Below are 22031 nucleotides of genomic sequence, written 5' to 3' on the forward strand. Positions count from 1 at the left end.
AAACTAGTAAAATGTCATATATTTAACAGTCAAAAATGTTGCCACCGCGTGAAATATTTCCATATTTTTTTGGAACCCTTTACTTTCAGTTTTCGTATTTTAGGGGGTCTGACATACTTAATTTTTTTCCAGAAGATGAATTATGGGACTTATGTTGTTTCTGAATTAAACGATTCAGTTCAAATGTAGGGGTCTTTTGAAACTTCGCAGAAACTGCATTTAATAGAAAACCATAAAAATTTGGGATGAATAAGTTACCAAAGTCTGAGAGCACTTAAGATGGTCTTTCACCATATTCTGTTTAGACCATTACTTTAAGTACACTCTGTATAGTAAAAATAAATTACTTTACTTTACGAAGGAAATAATAATTTTTTCAGGCAGTTCCCAAGAAAAAGAAAAAATATTTATGTAATATTTATATTTTTTTTTGCTTAAAATAAAACCAAATTATTTAAGAATTCCTGTTTTTGATTAATTGAATTTTACGAGATTGTTATTTGAAATATTATGATCTAAATTGCTTTTTTTAGAGATAAAATTCAAATAGAAATTTATATTTCTTAACCTAAAAACTGTTACCTAATTTTTATATTCTTAGAAAAAAAAAATGTCCTAAAAATCATAATTTTTCTAGTGAAACAAAAAAAAAACCAATATTAGAAATTCAAGGAAGCACCGGCATCAACTTGAGACTAAAACCCTTCAAATTATTTATTCGAATCTTATCGTTTTGGCCTGGATTATGGTCTTAAAATGTATTAATATGCGGCTCTTGCGTTTATCAGCAAAGTAAAGTAAGTTTCTTTTATGTCCTTGTTTGTTTTTGTATTTTTTTTTCTTTCTTCTTCTTTTTATTCTTTTACTTTTTCTTTGAGATGAAAAAAAAAATATATAAATTTCTAACCACAAAGTATCACTTAGATTTATGACAACCTAGTCTTCATAAAGCCATCAAAAAGTTTAACTATACCAGATTCCATGAATATCCTTTGAGATTGTGTATAGTATAGTAGTATCCTTGATGGGATTAAATAAAACCTAAACTCTTCATTATAATGCGCTTTTGGTTTATTTCTTCTTAATTATAAGTTAAGCACAAACCACCTCTATACTTCTACTACATTTAGAGACCTTGCTCTATACCTATCTACCAGTTATTGCTGAGATGCCACCGTCACTGCCAACCAACTTTGACGCACCGGCCACAGCCGTCACAGAAAGTTCCTTCAAGTATCTAAGCCTTGGAATAGTAAATAATCTAAAAAGAAGAAGAAGATAAAAAAAACTCTTAAATTATCCCATAAAAACAAAACGCAAAGACATTATCCATAAAATATAAAAACTTCATCTTGAGAGCAAAAAACCTCCTAGAGAATGAGGTAGGGGAGAGGGTGGCAAGAGGGGGAGAGACAAAAACTCATGAATTCACTCGAGATTTAATGTTATTGAAATGAAAAAAAAGGAAAACAGAAGAAGAGGCACAGACGGAGACTTCAGGTTCAGATTCAGAGCCACCACGTCCGTCATGGCAACTTAGTTCTCTAATTACGAAAATATCCTTGTTTTATTACCGCACATTATTAGTAGGAGCGTATGTATCCTATTCAGGTGAGATAGTTTGACACGTTCGGTGCTTTTATTTTCGGCGCCTTTCAATTAATCATCATAAACGAATTTATGTGTTTTATGTTTTATTCTAGGACATTAAAAATAGTAGTCAGCAGATGACGATATTAAAATTAACACAGATAGATGAGTGAGTGATGAATTTAATCTCAAGTATGAAATATTTTTTGTTAAAGAAGACAAGGTTAAGGGTTACTAACCTTATACAAGTAAGTTTAGTAAGTGTTGAAGCTGTCAAGTAATAGACTAAAAAATTTTAACGGCATTTCTAAATGGAAAAGTTCACTTGGAAAAGTACTTCATAACAAAAAATGACCACCATTTCCAGTTGAAAAGCAAGCACTCAACATTTTACCAAGAAGTGTATTGAATCACCAATTTAGAAAAATATAGCACGAAGGCAGTGCTCAGTTAAGTTCTTTGCCAAATTTGTCACAATACCCTTTTTTACAAGAACCAAAACAGGCCATCTTCGAAAAAATGCGAAAAATGTGGGTCTCGCAATTCTGTCTGTTTGTCTTTTTTGGTTAAAACTATTAAAATAGATCTATTGGGAGCGGGTCATAATTCTGCTTGTCAAAATTCTGTACGACAAAATTCTGTAGGGTCAAAATACTGTAACACCGTACGTCATTATACTGTAAATACAAAATTCTGTACGGCAAAGTACTGTATTTTCGATACAGTATTTTTAAATTTCCTTTGATAAAAAAAACACTAAATAGTAACTTTAAATATAATTATTGACAGTAAAGTTGTAATTTTATACAAACATAATTATTAAACATAAAAAGTAAATCAATTCTAGGAACACAAATCAAACATTTCTTAAGCATACAAAATACATTTTTACAAAATGTCAAAATCAATATAAATTTAATTTTTTTAATGCGTTTTAGGTATGCAACGTGATTTAATTCAGATTGTTTTTTTAAAATAAGTGTAGTTCTGATTTCTCTCTCTTTTTTCCGTAGCTCCTAATAAAGTACCTAGTATAATCAGCATTAGAAGCTTGCCTCTTTATTAAGTTGATCTCTTAGAAATTCATAGTAAACCCTCTTTTAAATATATCTGTATTTCAAAATTCTGTAAAAATGCTGTAAAAAATATCGTTTTTATAATGTAAAAAAATGCGCGCGCACTTTTTTACATTATCAAAACGATATTTTTTACAGCATTTTTACAGAATTTTGATGTACAAAATTTTGACATACAGTATTTTGGCATACAGTATTTTGAATAAAGAATTTTGCAACATACAGAATTTCGACCACAACCCAGATCTATTAAATGAAAACAATATCAACTTAATTTCCAAGATGGCGGCTCCTGACCTCCTATCATCATCCCAACAAATTGATTTTTAAAGGATATTATACAAATATAATATACACCTGAATACAATCCATGAAAATAATTTTTCATCGAAAAAATTCTATTTCATTTTATATAATTTGCCTGTGGTGTTTTTGGATTTAAACAAAATTGACTTTTATCTACCATTTTTTTCGAAAAGGGAGCAAATTTTGATTTTAAGTGTCAATTTTTCAATTTTTTAAGAATTTTTTTTTTAATTTTGAAAACATAAGAAACAATTTTTTAAATGACTCCTGCAAATTAAAAAAAAAGAGTGTGTGTACACATGTACACGCGACTGAAGTTATACTTCTCATTCAGTATTATGTAAATGAATTTCATTTGATATTTTTAATTTCTATTATTAAATTAATTAATCCACACTTCGTTTTTTATATTTTGATCAAGTGAACAATAAATTAATTCTTTCATCCTCCTTGCGTCCATGTAGTTTTAAATTTATTCTGTGAAATTTACTCATGTTGTGCGGTTCAGAACGTACGGTATATGCTTAACGAAAGTAAAGGAATTGCGCATAAAATGTGCGATATGGTAATTGTATGAGAATTGTGTGCGCTTCAGCACTAGTAGTAGCAATATGCAACTTGCAGGGTAGCTATAAAGCTCAAAAGTGAGCTGAGCTCAGCTCACAGCTCAGCTCAAATTCTAACCCATGGATATTTTTATAAATAAAAAAGATAATTTTTCGTGATCTTTCCTCTTGGTTTTTTTAATAGTAAATATATGTCTATTTTTTTAGTAAAATATTTCTTTTTTTATCATAAAAAAAAATCCGGTGCAATCCGGTTTTTCGACTTTTTTCAAAATTCCGAGAAAATCGCCTTTGAAAGTTGGGGTAAAATTTTTTTTCGAAAAATCCCTCAATCTTTGAACGCTCCTAGAAGCTAAACCGCTTGAGAGCAATTTTTGGGAGTGATGCCAAATGATAGCTTGTGTCATGGGCCTACGCTTTGCACATTATCAGATTTTTAAAAATCGCCTTCCATGTTAAACCGCCAAATCATGCCTATTTTTTCAGAATCGTGCCTATTTTTTTTTTACTTTTAAGTTCTCCCGGTTTGAGAACGCGTGGACCTACAGGGATGAGAGTTGTACCCAAATGTAGGTTAGAGTCCCGGCTACCTTTTGGCATCAAAAATTTTATTTTCATTTTCTTCAAAATTCTGCGATATAGGCGTTGGAAGTTGGGGCGCTCACTTTCAGCTCAGCTCAAATGAGCTAAAGTATGGTACTTAGGGAGCTGAGCTAAAATGTGAGCCTTTTGCAACCCTGGCAACTTGCCACATGGAAATTACAACATGCAACTTGCCACATGCAGCTTGCCACATGCAACTTGCAACACGCAACTTGCCACATACAACTTGCCACATGCAACTTGCCACATACAACTTGCCACATGAAACATGTAACTTGCAACGTGTTGTGTGTTTTATGTTTGCCGTACTGCGGCGTACTAAATTTTTAAATACTAAAGTACTGCCTACTCTAAAGGTGAAACGACAGCCCTGCTACCCAGGGTGATCGCGTCATAATCCCTTTGACATTCTTGTCAAAAAGTAAATTTTCATACCCACCCTCCCATAAGAAGTATAACTTCAAAAAATCCGAAAATTCTTTGTTTTCAAAGAAATCGAATGGCATACCTATATCATTTGTAGACTAAGAACATTCAAAAAGTTAACCCTACAACTGGACATCCGGGTCTGAACACTCCGAGAACAACTTTGTCAGCAGACTTCTTAAGTTAAGTTTATCAATGTATTAATTTATTTATATTTTATAACTATGTCTATTAGAAATATAACTAGTAGTGGAGTAACTAAAGCTCAAAAATTGGCAATATTAGGGAACCCGGCCGAACAGCTTAGATTTTGATGATATTTTTTTTCAAACGTCGGTAATTAAAAATACTTTAAAGTCTATAAATTAAAAATTGCCGGTGTTGCCGTTTTGATTTCTTAAATTTAATTGAAGATTTTTGTGAACAAAAACAAATTTTTTTCAAAAAATTTTCTTAAATTTCATAAATTAATTGATGCCAAAAGATTGTCTAGGAAATTCAAGGAAAAAAAATATATGGGAGTGAGGGACAATCTTCCATAGTTCAAGCTATAGATGCAATTTTCTTATTAATTGACTTCAAACACAAAAAAAAATATTTGAACACAACGGCAACACCTACAATACTCAAATATACATTTTTTAAAAGTTAGAAGCTTAGACATGTATGTAAAATTAAAATTAAGATATTTGAATGAACGGCTTTTGAAAGAATGGTAATTGAACTCAGATTTTTGAAAAAAAAAATTATTGAAAAAATTTTAACATGTCGTTTTTTAAACTTGGTCGTAATATAAAATGCATTTATTTTCAAATTTTTTTGTGCCGCATTTATTATGATTTCAAATTATAAAAGGAAATGTCAATATGTATTACGGTTTATGAAAAAAATTAAAAAGTATTTCATTTTCGAAGAAATTTTTTTAATAAAAGTTTTGAAAAAAAATGTAAATTATTTTTTTTTTTAAGTTCAACATCTCAACATAAAATTATTTTTTATTCATTTAATAACCCTTACTGTTGAAAGTTAAATAGCAAAAATTTAAAGTTCCTATTTACCACACTCTTTGAGAAAATTAATTATTTCAATGCAAAAATTCAGTTTTAATAAAAAAAAAACATTGAAATGAAGTAATTTTTCATTTTTTTTTTCAAAAGTGTGATATATTTTACCTTTTTTGCTTCGAAATTCAACTGATAATATTTATGGCCAAACATTTTTTTTAAAATAAATTCATATTTTATTAGAAAAAGTTTGGAAAAAAGTCATTTTAAATTTTTCTAATAACATTTTTTTTTTTAAATTCTGAGTTTGAGGACCATTTTTTCAAAAACTCTTAATCAAATTTAGTGGATTTAAATTTAAGAGATAAGAATGAGCTTCTGGCTTTTTAAAAATGTATTTTAAAATATTGTAGGTGTTGCCGTTGTTTTCAAAATAGTTTTTTTTGTGTTTGAAGTCAGATTATGAGAAAATTGCATTTATCGCTTAAACGATGGAAGATTGTCCCTTATTCCGTTATATTGTTTTACCTTAAATTACCTAGAGAATCTTTTGTTATCATTTGCTTTATGAAATTTAGGCAAAAAAATGGTTTTGTTAAAAAAAAATTTAATTTTAATTTAAAAAAACAGTACGGCAACATTTGAAAAAAAAAAATCGTCAAAATCAGAGCTGTTCGGCCGGGTTCCCTAATAATTTGCTTTAGTTATTCTACTAAAGTTATAATTGTTCAAATATTTTTTATGAAAAAACAAAAAAAAAAAAAAACTTTCCACATATGCCACAGTAACCAGTAACAAATTTGTTTTCATGCCTTGACATTTAAACAAGACCTTATGTGTGCTACCATTCCGCAAGTACTATGTATGGCATCATTTTAATTAAATCTCATATTGTCAACAATAAAACAATTGCAATAAACTTTCGAATCTAAATACACTACCTTCTCATCACCACAAAACACATAATTTCTATATTGGCCTTAAACTTGTTCAAGACCTAGAACTGTCTGATATAGGAGTATTGGCAGTGTTATGGTATTTCTTTTCTCCATTCTCACGGTTGTTTAGTATATTAACTTTGTTTGTCGGAATCTCCTGTCGTGCGAAAAATAATCGTATACCATATCCGTTGCCATGGAGAGAAAAAGCCATCAATGTGTATGTTATAAGCCGGATATACAATCAAGAATACTACTACTCTATAATATACCTCGTTCTTCGCTATGGGAAGAATTACCCCCTTGAACATAACATTTCCGCCGCACTCTCTTATGCGAATCGATGAGATGTTGTCGAAGACTTTCGAGAGTTTTATGTCGATGTCGACTCAACAACACTAACAACAAAAAATAAGGATATCAGATTTCCGAAGAGGTATGTATATGTATTTCGTCTTGAGATATTGAGATGGGGTGCTGGTATATTGAGCGGTTGGTTAAGGAGCATCGAATATTTTCTTTTCTTCCTTTTGACTTGCTATACTACTTTGCTATTGAAATTTCAACCCACACGCATTTTTGTGTTTCTTCTTCTTTTTTTTTCTAACATCATAACGGTTGATAGCCCAAAATATAATGATGTTAAGAAGACCACTGTTATAGTCAAAGGATGATAACCAAAAAATAAACAAAAAAAACCATAAGGAAGGTTCTTTGTTGGCCCGTAAACGACATTTTTGTGATTATTTGAAATTACTTTAGATCCTTTTTTTTACATCTTGTTCTTATTTTGACTGTTGTTATAATTTTTTTATTGCGTACTCGTATTTTTTTTTTTTATTTTTTCTTCAATCCCTGAAATACTAAAAGACTAGAACGAAAAAAAAAAGAAACAAAGTATTTGAGAAGGTAGTTAAAAGTTCGAAGAAATGTTGATGCTTAATTGGGTTTTGTTACATTTTAACAAAATCATTTTTCCAACGAATGAAGGGAAAGAAAATTATTTGTTTTTCTTCCATCGAACAGGACGAAGAGTTTCAATCAATATTAGCTCCTTGTTGTTTCTTCATTCAATCTTTCTTTTTAATTATTTTTTTTTTTTAATTTCAATTTCTGATGTCCAGACTGGCAGGGTGTTAATAAAGTATGTCCAGCAAAAATATGATGGAAAGGGATTAACAATGGTATGTAGTATGTTTGTGTAAGACCTAAGACCAGGAGAAGTTTTACCATGTTTACACTTGAATTCAACATTTTATAGGACAATGTTGACTTCTCGCTAAATGAAAAAATAAATCTGGCTTGGTCTATTTTAAACGCAGCAAACAAATATTTGTTTCTTAGTTTACTTTGGGAAAAAAGTTAAATAATTTTTTGTATACCGAATATTCAACAGTTTTAGCATTTTTAATATGGTTTCGCACCGGAAGAAATATTCTTAAATATTAATAAAGAAATGAATAAATAAATCTTTGTAGCTGAATGTGAATAAACATAAGATGTTGAAATATAAAAAAAATAATTTATTAAATAAGATTTTTTGCATAATGATCCCAATAAGGAAGTTCCTTATTCATCCTGATAGGATAAAAGCTATTTCCATTTTGAAATCCTCTTTAGACATGCACATTAAAAAAAAAATCACCCCTAGACTATGTTTTAGATTTTTTTCATACCGAGGTGTTTAAAATATTTAAAATAAAATATTTATTCCTCATTTTGTATTAAAAACGTAAACGAAAATGTTATATGACAAAATTACAACTGAACACTGAACGAAAAAATGAATTTATGAGATTGGGAAAGAATTTTGTATTATTTCTTTTAAAAATGATCTTGAAAATAGAAAAAAAAAATTAAAACAGAGTTGTACAAATATACGAAAAAAAAATTTTAATATTATATTTAGGTAGGTACATATAACGTAGGTAAAACAAGTAAAAAATAATTGCAAACACAAATATTCAATGCGAACCAAACCAAATACCCACTGCATTAAAAAAAATAATAATTACAAATAAAACTAAAATGCAACACTGGGTGGAACGTATTTGCTTTTATGGTTAAAGTATTTTTAAAATAAAAGATTTTTATTGAATTAAATAATGTAAAATTTATAATTTGACTTTTTTAAAGGAATTTCTTGAGTAATGTTAAAAAAAAAAATCTGTTTTAATAATTATTTAAATACCGTTTTAAATGACCTTTTACACAAAACCAAGTATGCCCCTCGAATTTTTAGAGCCGTTTTTTAAAATAAAACTATTTTATTTACATAAAATCTTCTGACATTTTCCAAAAAAAAGTTTTTATGCCATTTCTGAACGAATATAATTCAACATAAAAGAACAAAACTGTGATAAAATTCATCAACCCATTTTCAAAAAAAATTAATTTTTCTAAAAAAAATTTTAACGGTAATATTAAAATTGGAAAATTTTTAAAAAACATATTTTTGAAAAAATAATTTTTTTGAAAACGTGTTAGTGAATTATTTGAAATTTCGTGTTTAAATTTTAATTAATTATTAATTTAAAATGGCATACCAATTTTTTGTATACATATGTATAAAAAATTATTTTTTTTTTTTTTAAATGGCTGTAACGATTTTCAAAACTTTTTCTTCTAAAAATTCTCTTTCATAAAAGAAATAACAGGGCATATTTTTTGTTTTGTAATCAAAGTCGTTAAAATCGGTGTTTCATTAATTGAGTCGTTATATTTGAAAGTGGTATAAGTCACATTTTCCTTGTGTATCAAAAAATGTCAATTTTTTTCAAACAAACACAACAATTTAACGGATTTTCTGTAAAAATACAAATTAGGGTACACTGAGGGAAAAAATAAATTGAAGGTGATACGTCTTTGTTTCACACATAGCCGCGAACCGGTTAAACGGCCTGGATAGCCGGTAGCTATGTACACTTTCTTATGGGCGCCTTCAAACGAATAAAATAAAAACGTATAAAGAAAAAACGTGTACCCAGACCGGTTAGCCGGTCGCCGGCTATGTGTGAAATGGGCCTTATTAAAATGTAACGGCTCAATTATGAAAACAGATTTTATGTATTTTTGAAGTGAAAACTTCTTTAGTATCGTAGTGATTTGAAACAAGATGAAACGAAAACGCGACACGACTTCAACTTGTTATAACTTTTTTGTTTTAATAGATAGATAAATGAAATTTGTACTGTAGATAGGTAATTAAATAAATTATAATTGTACAAAATTTCAATTAATTTCATATTCAAAATTCGGAGATAACGGTAAAAAGATGTTCTTTTTATACACACGTTATATCTTTTGATCTAGTGCACATACAAATTTGATTTAACTTTCATACGCATGCTGATAACGTAATCTTTTATTTGTTATACCACACATAACGTTACGTGCTCTACAAGTTACACAATCTTAAATTGACAAAAAAATTTAAAAATACCTCAAAACATCTGTGGAGATCTGTTGGCGATGACCAGCTACCAGTGTAGGAAGTACCGTAATCTCAGTCTGGAAATTCGACATGGTTGACTTTAAAAACTTCTAACTTCTCTTGTAGACATCTTTGAAATAAGATTTATACATCATTATACAAGGTGAAACAATAAGCTTTCACATGGTATAAAATTTTTTATAGGTTGTCAAACAAAAAAATTGATTTAATAGCATGAGAACATAAAAATAAATGTTTTTTTTTTTGCTTTTTGGATGAAATTTCATAGAGTTTAAAAAATTCTAGCTCTTTTTGTAGATGTCTCATAAACTTGATCGATATATATATATTGCGCTAAGACAATAAGCTTTCAGATGGTGTAAAATTGTTTTTAGGTTGTTAGGTAAAAAATGCATTTAATAGCGTGAGAAGATAAAAATACGTGTTTTTCGCTTTTTTTTATGGAAATTGATCGAGTTCAAAAAATTCTAGCTCTTTTTTTAGATGTCTCATAGACTTGATCGATATATATATATATATATATTCTAGCTCTTTTTTTAGATGTCTCATAGACTTGATCGATATAGGTATATATTTTGAGTTAAGACAACAAGCTTTCAGATGATATAAAATTTATATAGGTTGTCATATAAAAAACATGGATTTGAAAATGATAGAATAAAAATAGGTAGATTTTTTCTATTTTATTTTTTTTTGCAAGAAAAATGATTTTTTAAGGTTTCACTTCTACCACGTGTTAATTGCACACATGATTTTTTTTTACTATGGCTGTGTTCCTATGGGCTCAGTGAAGTACTTTTTAGTGCTTCAGAATCCATTGAAAGACATTTTTTCTATAAAAGAAATGGAGTTGAATACAACCAGAAGTACTTAGCAGTAGATACTTAAGGCCAAAGTAACACAGCTTATATCGGAAGTGCTTTAATTAAATCAAATTATAATTTTCCCTATTAGATATATGAGCAAGTGCGTCCGAATTAGTCGTGCATTTTATTTTTATTTGTAACAATTTTGTTTTTTTTTTTTTAATTTGTAACGGAAGGCATGTATTTTTAAAAAAATGATTTTTGCAACCCAGTTTTCAAACAACATACAGACAACAAGCAGACATAAAGTCTGCTTGTTATTATATAAATCTCTATATCAATAGCACTAAACAAAAACTTTTGAGTGCAAACAATTTACTAATTCTTTGAATAACTAAAAGTTGCAAATGCGAGCGACTAGCCTAAGGAATTTCTTCATTATTAATGTTAAATTTTGACTAATCATTATGTCACTATGCCATTTTAAACGACTAGAAACAAATCTATTAGTATTATTATTCGCTGCCAATAAAAATAATCTAATATTCAGTTTCAATTTTTCTTGTAGAAAAATTATGTTGCGTATACACCACAGTGACCTATCTGAATATGGTTAGATAAGGTCATAGAAATTCTTTATCAATGTTTGTTCGATTTTTAAAATCAGACAGCCTTTATTCTACAAGTCAATCATTATTCTTTTCTAATAATAGTAATTGATAAGTAGCTAAAAAAAAGTATAAAGTTAAAAAGTAAATAATTTTTTTTTTTTTGAAAAAAGCATGTTTTATGTTATATCTTAAAAAACGTATAGGATAAAAACTTATTATTATTGTTGGCACTCAGCAACAAACCGCCCATGTTTCTCTTTGTCGTCTTTTAATATAAGGCTAACCAGTTGAGGAAAACCACTGTGTCAATCATCCTATCCGTTTAGTTTTGATATTGCCTCTGAAAACTGCAGATTTTGTGACATTTTTAGGTTGAGGGTGTGCTCGATCCGTCATTTTGAATTTGATACATACAAGTGCATTTCGCAAAATAACTCAAGAACATTTTGTTTTACGAAACAAAATGTATTGAAAAATTATTATTCTAACACTGAATTGGCATTTGAATAAAAGTACATACATAAATTAACCTATATTGCTTCAATTTAATTTTTATTTAAAGAATTTTTTTCAAAATTTTCATCGTTTTGTGTAGTTTATGCAAATCAAACAAAATTACTATTGCTTTTTGTCTCAAGGATACCATAAAACAAGCACGTGGAAAGATTTCACAAGAGAATCAAAGAAACATTTGTCTTCTTTTGCTGAGGTCTGTCTTCTTATGCAGGGTAATTTTTCTAAAATTTACTTAAAATACTCAGTCAGTCAAAAAATACCTTACTAATCGCAGCAACAATAACGTATAATGAACGACCAACAACAATCACACGCATATTTTACTTTCTCACAATAATTCATTCTTTGTTCATTCATCATTTTCTCTTTGTGTCCAGTTAACATGCTTGAAGTAATATGAGAAGACTCAGTGAATACGAAGGAAAAAACACCAGAGATGAAAATATTGTTGACAATGTTACGAAAATTCATAACAAAAAGTACTGAAAAATGTGTGTTTCAGACAAACTGAAGAACCAAGTTAATTTTCATCTCTGAAAGAAAACTCCTAAGAAAACACACAACAACAACAAAAAAAAAGCACTCATAGCCTCAACCTCCTTTACAAAAAGAAAAGCCAAATAAATGGCCCAAGCTTGACGAACGTCCGACCCACCAAACACAAGACAAGATAGAAAAGAAAGAAAAAAGGACCAACATGTTAATGAAAACAACAACAACAAAAAAGAAACAACATTTCACAACAAAGCAAAAGAAATTGGGATGGAAAAAAAGTAAAAAAAAAAAAATATCCGTAACAATATACAAAAATCGTTACAAGGCCATTCCGATGAAGCGAGGAACAAACATTTCTGTTTCATCATTTCCTTCACTTTTCCCTTCGCCAAGGACACGATATTAATTTTCGAATGAATTGTATTATGTACCGCGTCTTATTTTTTTTTTTTTCAGTTCATTGTCCTGTTTTACTTTTCGTTCGTCTTTGTCCTGAAAATTTATTTAAAACGTGTCATCAATTCCAAGCCAAAAATGTGTTTACACAAAAAACATTCAGTCCTTCAATTTTTTCTAAAGTCGGGTGGGTAGGGGAGTGTATAAAAATGAACAAAAAAAAGAAATGGATGTTCTTCCCGCTGTGTGTTGTGTTAGATTTATTTTGTTGATGACTATGTTCTAATTTAAGGCTCCTTTTGCGGTCTAAAGTTCTGACAAAGAAGACAGAAGTAGAGATTTGTGACAATGAGTGAAAGTCAATGTCTCCAGGGTTGATGTAAATGGGGTAAATCGTATTTGATATACAGCATCATCACTTAAAAGGCAAATCAAGACGCATAAGACTTTACCTACTTATTGGTTTAGTTATAAACTTGGTCATCATTACAATATAATAACAATTTTTGAAAACTTTTATATAAAGAATAATTATCAAAGAGACAAAGGTAAATTGTGTATTCAAAGTGTTAGTTCAAGTTCAAAGGTATACAATGCAAGGCTTATTTAAGATTAAATTATATGAATATTTAATTTATTTTACTCCATTATAAGAGTTTCCGAGAATAAAATCATGGGACTCTAGTTTTTTACATAAAAAATTATTGATGGTTAATGCTGGGTTTGAATCCAGAACCTCTTCTGTGATAGTTCATTGCGCCACGGGGTTTCGTCAGATAATAACAATAATTGAGCTCTGCATATCATAAAAAGTGGTTGTCTGTAAAGCGGGTCATAAGAAAACAGGATGTGTGCTTTTGTTTAAAAAAATTATCTAAATTACAAGAAAAAGCCAAAAAAAAATAGTTTTTTTTTTCTCATTGTATCAATTTTTTTATATGAAAAGCTTACAAAAAAATTACACCATTAAAAAGATAAATATTTCTTCTAAAGAAATGCATTTTTAACAATGCGCAAGAAGTATTAAAATAATTTATTAAAAAAAATCATTTCTTATGAAAAAAGTGAAAAAATCACTTCAATCACCCAAAAATCCATTTTCTTATACAACAACCTAATATTAATTTTATACCATCTGAAAGCCTATTATTTCAGCTCAAAATATTTATATCGACCATGTCTGTGCGACATCTACAAAAAGAGTTAGAATTTTTTAAACCCAATTAGTTTTCAAAAAAAAAAACAAAAATTTCAATCTATTTTATCTTCTCACGCCATTAAATCACTTTTTTCTATGCCAACCTATATTAAATTTTATATCATAAGAAAGATTATCATTTCATTTCACCTTTCATATGACGTTTCATGCTTCAATCATATTTCTACGATGCCTACAAAAAAAGTTAGAATTCTTTAAAGCCAACATGTCGAAATTTCAAATTAAGAATACGGTACTTCCCACACTGGTGGCTGGGTCATGGGCAACAGATCTCCACAGGTGTTTTGATGTAATTCTGAATTTAATTTAACATTGTGAAGCTTGTAGTAAATGTACCGTTATGTATGATATATCAAATGAAAGGTGTAGTATTATCAGTTTGCTCAATAAAGTTAAATAAAATTTGAAAGAACGTTTTGAAAACTATATTTTACAGTTTTCTCAAAATTGTGACTAAAAAATTGATTGAAATTTTGCACAACTATAGTCCTGCCTATTATATATCTACGGTATAAATTTCATTCATTTATCTGTTGAAGAACATAAGATAAACATAAAAAACAGTTAAATCGGTAAAAAAAAAACAACTTGTTTTCAGTCAAAAATCATTTTAAAATACCAATTTTTTGCTCATGCATGTGCACGGTCATAGACTATATAATGTTCTATAAGTTTGAGATTTCCTGAACGCTACAAAAAATTGCTAAAAATAAAAACCCACCCAAAAATACATCGAAAAAAGTAGGTGAATAAGTGAATGGCATTTTCATTTTTTCATTCTTAAAAGCGATTCCCGTTTCCTAAAAAAAATTAGGCATATTGTGCCGAGTGTGTTGCAACATATAAAACGATAAATTGAAGTAAAATTTTCAACGAAAAACCTTTTCCCCAAAAATAGAAGCAGAATAAATCTAGTACAGCTGATATATGTTATCAAGCTTGGTAAAAGAGGTTGAAACTAGTGATGGGAACTATCGAATAAAAACTATCAAACTATCGATAGTTGTAAAATATTCATTCATTCCATGGTTTTAAATCATTCATTCATTCATTCATTCATTCATTCATTTAGTTACTATTTTCATTCGAATAGTTTTTTCATTCGATAGTTTAGTTAATATTTTCATTCGAATAGTTTTTTTTATACGATAGTTTTGTCATTAACCCTCTGTAGGCACACCTCTTTTTTGTGACGTGATAGGCACACGGGTGAGAATTTGGTTTATACTTTTTCATGTCGCTCGAACTTTTTTCGTCACAATATTTTATAGAGAATCAAGTATGACATTGATGTAGAATATTCCGAGGAATTGGAATATTGTATTCACAATTCCGAAAAAAAAATATTTTCACCCTTATAAAGAGACTTTTTTGTGACCACTTTTTTTGAAAAATCGTAATTTTTTTATTTTTGTCCTGCCAAATTCGCACCCGTGTGCCGACAGAGAGTTAAAATAGTTTTTTGACTTGATAGTATTTTCTTTTCAACATTATTCTTATTCGATTGTTTTTTCATTCCAATAGTTTTTTATACGATAGTTTTTCCATTCAAATAATTTTCTTAAACGATACTTTTTTCATTTGAAAAGTTTTTTAATACGATAGTTTTTTCATTTGAAGTTTTTTTATACGATTGTTTTCATTCAAATGGTTTTCTTAAACTATAGTTTTTTCATTTGAATAGTTTTTTAATACGATAGTTTTTATTCGATAGTTTATTCGATAGTTTGTTCGATAGTTTTTATTCGATAGTTCAAATCATTCAGTTACTAACTATCAATAGTTCAAATCATTCGATAGTTCCCATCACTAGTTGAAACGTTTATTGTAAATTCTTGCCCAATCTCCTCCAATTAAATGATATTTTTTTAATTTAGGGCATTTTTTACTTTGCTTTGGAAAAATGCCATAGGTTAGGTACCTTCAATAATGGACTACATTCAAAAATCTTTATTTAGTTTCAGACATGCCCTAACTTAAAAATATAATTTGTCTTTAATTAAGTCCATGTTTCAAATCAGTGCCTTATTAAAGGAAGGTATTTTAAGAATCTAGGGTATTTATTGAAGGTAAAACATGTTTTAAGAAAGAGCCCTTTTTTAAGGAAAAGCATATCCAAACTAGGGTATTTTTAAACTGGGAGATTTTCTTACACAGGAGCTTTTTTAAAGTTAATGCATTTTTATGCAAATTTTTAGATTTGTTTTACTATTCTCTCGATTTTCACATGATTGAACTTTATGTGCCACATTTTGCAAATAAATACAAAAATGTCGTCTACATATAAAAATAAAATACTCATACGCCACAGTGTACCGTTCCAATTATTTTTGTGTATAATTTAATATCTTTCATTATTTTTAATCCTTAAGACACTTTTTCATCGACAAATCGTATTTATTAAGTGTGTAAATATAAACGAGTAGTTCCTCAATAGATCATTGCTCTCATACAAACTCATATAACACACTGTCAAGAGTCTCTAAAATCTTAATGTCCCTTAAAATAATATACTTGCGGATATTTGTACAGATGTACAAATATTTTTATATCCAGTGGTTTATATATTTTTTGTATCTTTTTCAGTCAGTCGTAAATGTGTACCTTAAGGAACTTACAAATCATTAATGATCCTGCAGTAAACTTCTTGTGTCAATAAAATGTGGAAAGATGGGACTTTTGCTGTAAGAGTTTTTTTTTTTTATTTTATTTTTATACAAAACCAACACTACAAATTAATTATCTCAGTAAACTTCTCACAGAAAAAGTTAAAAAAAAAGATAAGAAATACATGAAAAAAAAAATACACAATGTGACCAGGATTAATTAAGCCCCCAAACGCATTTTCAACTTTAACGTGATGCTCGAAGGTTGAAGTGTTCAAGAATAAACTCAGTAAGTAAGCATCAAGTAAGGACAAAACAAAGGAATTACTTTGTACTGCACAATGTATAAGGGTAAAGTTTTTTGAGATTTTTTTTTATTTTTGTCTTGAATTATTGTATTCCCTTCAGGTGCAAATGTGGTTTGCTGCATTAAACTTCAATGGTCAGTTTTTTTTTTTACCAGAACAAGCAGGGAGGAGGTTACACACAAAAAAAAGTTCCCAACAACGAACTAACTTGTCAACCTGCGCGTGTTCCTTTTGTGACTCCTCAGAGGACAATTGTCCTAATGAGTGTCAGCCAAATTGATTATAGTCTGGAATGTTATGTTGGTGTCAATTTTGTGTACTTGAAAGGTCCTAGCTGATCAAATATACAATCTCGAAAAAATGATCTAATAGATAATTAAAGCTTGACTTCAAATTAAGCAACTCATGAGTTGTGGAATGTTCTGAAATTCTTGATGGTGCTTAGTTTTATAATATTTTGTAAAGATGTTGTCACCAAAATGATTTTTGATGCTGAAGTTCATATAAATATGTATATATGATAAAAAATTAACTTTCAAAATCTTTTTGAACCATTTTTTGTTTAACACATTTTACAAGTGGTAATAAGGAGTTTTGTATATTTTTGTCTTTACCAATTTAAATAAATAAAAAATAAAATTCTTGTATTCAGTGGTCTTATGGTTTGAATTAATGATAAAGAAGTAATTTTAAATAACAAATGCATACAATAAAACCAGGTAATTACCGTTTGTTAAAACATGTGTTAAGAAAAATATGGTTCAAAAAGACCAAAAACAGTAGATTTTGAAAGTTAATATTTTATCCAAATTTAGCCGTATTCAATTTTTGACAATACACGACAATTTTTAATGAAAAATAAAGTTTATTCTTGTCTCCGTTCCATGTTCAATATCTATAAATACTCAAAGGATAAAAATGGATTATTTAGTAGAATAATTAAAAATGTCGTTTTTTCTCATTTTTGAATAGTTTTTCTTAAGTTTGTTTGCAATATTTGAATTTTCAATTATTTAAAAAAATACCGATAGGATATCGATAGGAAATTTAATTATCTACAAAAAATTACTTGGTACAAATTTTTAAATTCGGCTTCCTTTTCAAGTTATAGACAAAAACTCAAAAAGTAACAGAAAAAGTCGAAAATATTGATCGTTACAAAAATTGTCATATCTTTATCAATTATCCATAGATTTTGAAGAAAACTATCTTTTCTATATATGAAAAATTTAAAACTATGGAGATTCGAAAGATTTTGATTTTTTCTTTAAGTAATAAAGTTTTTTTTTGCAAAAATTTCCTTTAAATATCGATTTTTTAAAAATGTTTTAATGCATTGCACTTAAACATCTAAAGTTACCCAGAAAAGTTATTCTAGTGTTTCTTACTTATTTATTCAGCTTTCAGGTTCTGGTTCTTTTGTTCAGATTAGTCATTTATTACTCAAGATATAACCCAAATACTAAGTATGCCTAGAAAAACAACAACAAAAAACTTTGAAAAAATAGTGTAAAAGTGTAAAAATCATAAAATTTTACTTCAAAAACAGTATTGAAAAAAAAATTAAAAAATGGGTTTTTTAGAAAAAAAAAATAAAATTTGTTTTTCACCTTTTTTGTAATAGATCAGCTTAAAATGGACTAATTTCATTTTTAATAATGGTTTTGGAATGGTCTAAATATAACCCTACAAACGCAAAAAACATTCATTCAATTATGTTTAAAGTCGCAAGAAATATGCAAAAAAGTAATTTAAGATCGTAGTTTTTTTTACTCTCAAAAATTGAGTGACTTAAGGAAATAATTCATACTACTCACTTGCTAATTTTTTACAGAAGTTCATATTTTGAGCTTAGGAACCAGTAAAAAATGACACAAAAAGATTTCATGACATAGGTATTTTTCGTATATTCTTTTCACATGGAATTACTCATGTTCCAGAAAGAAGAATGCGTCAACGTGATTTTCTTAATGTCCCTAGACATAGATTTAACTATGGTTGTACTATGGTTGTACCTAATCTTTTACTAGATGCATGAAATTTTTAAATAGTCTATAAGATTTATAAATCCGTATATGAATAAAGAATAAATAAATAAAAAAAAAACATCGTGTCTATCAGAAGCAAAAATCATGAACTGCAACTCTGCAAATACGAAATTATAACCACAAGCTATTGAAATGAAAAATAAAAATAAAAGAACCTCAAGACGAAAATAAGTTGCAGCAGTTGCAGAAATGCACTCTGTTCGGAACATAGCCACTCAGTGTGTCAAATGTGCCTGAACACAAATTTTTAGAACATTTTATATTTTAAAACATATTAAACTATTTTATTAATAAATAAAAATTTTTGTTAAATTGATTTTTTTAATAAATTTGATCAAAATCCTTTTGGGGTCTCCTGAACCCCAGGGTAGTAATAGTGTCTCTCCCGGGATGGGTAGGGTTTAAGGGTTAAAACTATGAAGCAAGAAATATTCAAAAGTGGCTTTTAGAGTCACTTCGCTGCAATTTCTGCCTACTTAAATATGCCCCCGTATTTTTTTTTTAAATCCACAGTAAAGTTATTGCCATGAGTCTCCTATTAAAAAATAAAATGAACAAATTGGTGGTCCGAACCTTCGAACATGCTACATGCTTTTAAAGTTCAAAATGCTAAAAGACTTTTAATATTTAAGACTTTATAAATGTAAATGGTTTTTCAAAGGAAAAAAGGAAAAGCAGTTTAAAAAAAAAATTATTATTAAAAAAAAATTTTTGAAAAAAAAATTAAATAAAATTAGTATGCCATTTTGAAACAATTACTAATCAACACCTAAAACCGAAATTTAAAAAAAAAAACTCAAAAATTAATTTTTCCAAAATTTTGTTTTTGATTTGTATTGAAATGATATAAAGGCTTGGCCACACCGGAGGGTATGCGGTAGCGGTACGGGTAGAGGTAACGGTACTTGTATGAAAAAAATTCCAAACTGACATATCAACGTTCAGATGTGGAATTTTTTTCATACAAATATCGTTACCGCTACCCGTACCTCTACCGCATACCCTCCGGTGTGGCCAAGCCTTAAATGTTTCTTTCATTTAAAAAATCGTTGAAATCGAATTATTAAATCAGATTTAAAAAATGGTTCTATGGCAGTGATTTTCGAAAAAAAAATCGTTAACATTCGTCATAACATTACATATAAATTTTTTCAACAAAATCGTTGTTTTCGAGAAAATTAAATTTTTTCAAAGTCGGCATAAGACAGGTCACCGTTCTAGGTTAAAAAAAATTATTTCAAAAACACAAATAAAAATATGGTTCATAGAACTGATGTAGGGTTTCATAAAATTGTTTATGATCTACTTAAGTAGTGGGCGAGAAGTGCAGAGTTATTATCCTTGAACTTTTGCATTTTGGGTTTTAGAGTCCATCAAAGTGGCCCATTTGTAATTTTTGGCTCATGGAATCTTAACCACACCCATCAAAATTTCAAAAGTTCAAAAGAGCTTTAGTTTTGTTAGACCTATATAGTTAGATTTTAAAAAGTCTCTATAGTATAAGTCTCAATAGTTACGATACGATTTTAAAAACAATTTGTAACCTTACTCCCCAGAGTTTTTCCAAAAGAAGAATGCTGAACTGCACTTTGATGATGATAATAATATTGCAGCAACAATCATAGCGCAATTTCGGTCTCCGCGTTTCCATTGTAAATGTCATTCTCAAGTTTCGTTTTCGTGTTAATGTTGGACTTGTGCTTGAGCCAAAGTGAGGAAGCTAGAGGTATCTAGTTTTTATTTTTTTTTTTTTTTATTTTATTCTTATAATTAAGTGCTATCATTTATATGGAGGACATTTTTTTTTTTGTTTTTTCATTTATGCCTGCAGTATATAGTTCTATGGTTTTATTTTTTTTTTAATTTTCTATTCAGTCTCAATGATTTTCTTAAAGCTATAAAAGACACAAAAACAAATAGATGAAGAAAAAAAAAATCCAAAAAAAATAAAAATGGAGGCGGCCAAAGACGAACGACGACGACGACGACACGACACAAGGACATATACACACCAAGCAAAACTCATGAATGAATGGATAAAATTTACTCAAAAGCAAAGATTTCTTCGTCATTGCAGTGGAAGTAATTAAGCTTTATTTATGCTCTTTAATTTCAAAGGATTTATGTCTGAATGGGAGGCACAAATGTGCAAAAACACACCAGAGAAAGCCTCTCTCTTTCTATAACGCCTCTATATAAAAACGGTTAAGAAGAAAAATCGACAAAAATAAAAAAAAGGATACCAACTCATATAGATGACTATTGACTATGGCAATCAAGTGGCAGTCGGTATATCGGCATTTACCTATAGAGATTTTGTCAAAAGGGGGTTATTAGTGCAAATTAAGTTCTACTAGATTTTTTGTTTTTTTTGTTTTAACAATTTTGTTTGAGTTCCGTCGGGATGAGGTTAACAAGTGGAAGTTGTAGGAGTTTTGCCTTTAAATGGATTTAATTAGCTAAGGTGCTGATAGGGAGATTTTTTTTTTTTTGTATTTGCCAGTGAATTATTGGCAATTGGAAGGACAATTTAGGGATTTCATTTACTTTCTTTTTGGGCGTAAATATTCTGAATATATTGGTTGACATTGATAAAAGAAATAAGTTACTTTTGGGAATAAGTTAACGAAATTGACTTTTTGGTCATATCAAAAGATAAATTATATTTGATTTTCGTTATCGTTATGGCATGTCTCAAAGGATATCAATGGGACATTTTTTGATCTGAAACATATTATAAATTTCAGTTTGGAATCAAAAAATTACAAAATATAATCAAAGTTGATGCATATCCCAGAGATTTTTGCGATGTCTTCAATTCATCGATCGAGTCCTCGTTGGTTAAGAAATTTCCTTCTCATATCACTTTTAAAATTGAAATTGAGTGCATTTTGTGTGTATATGTTTTTGTTTACTTACACCTTAAGGGTTTTCGTTTTCTTACTTTTTTTATAAGCTTCGTATACTCTTATCATTTGTTTCATTTTTATTTCATTTAATTTTATTTTATTTGCGATTTTTTTTATATTTTCTTTACGAGAGTTCTCAGTTTTGTTTTTGTTT

At 28.7% G+C, this 22031-nt stretch overlaps 1 long non-coding RNA gene across 1 annotated transcript; it reads left to right on the forward strand.

Annotated features, from left to right (window-relative positions):
* The first annotated feature begins 574 nt into the window (after positions 1-574).
* On the forward strand, positions 575-16690 carry LOC129906502 (uncharacterized). The gene is made up of 2 exons (XR_008770807.1): positions 575-797; positions 16593-16690. It is a non-coding gene; the product is annotated as an uncharacterized LOC129906502 (long non-coding RNA).
* The last annotated feature ends 5341 nt before the right edge of the window (positions 16691-22031 follow it).

The sequence above is a fragment of the Episyrphus balteatus genome, chromosome 1 (genome assembly GCF_945859705.1).
Source record: "Episyrphus balteatus chromosome 1, idEpiBalt1.1, whole genome shotgun sequence".
NCBI classification, from domain to species: Eukaryota; Metazoa; Arthropoda; class Insecta; order Diptera; family Syrphidae; genus Episyrphus; species Episyrphus balteatus.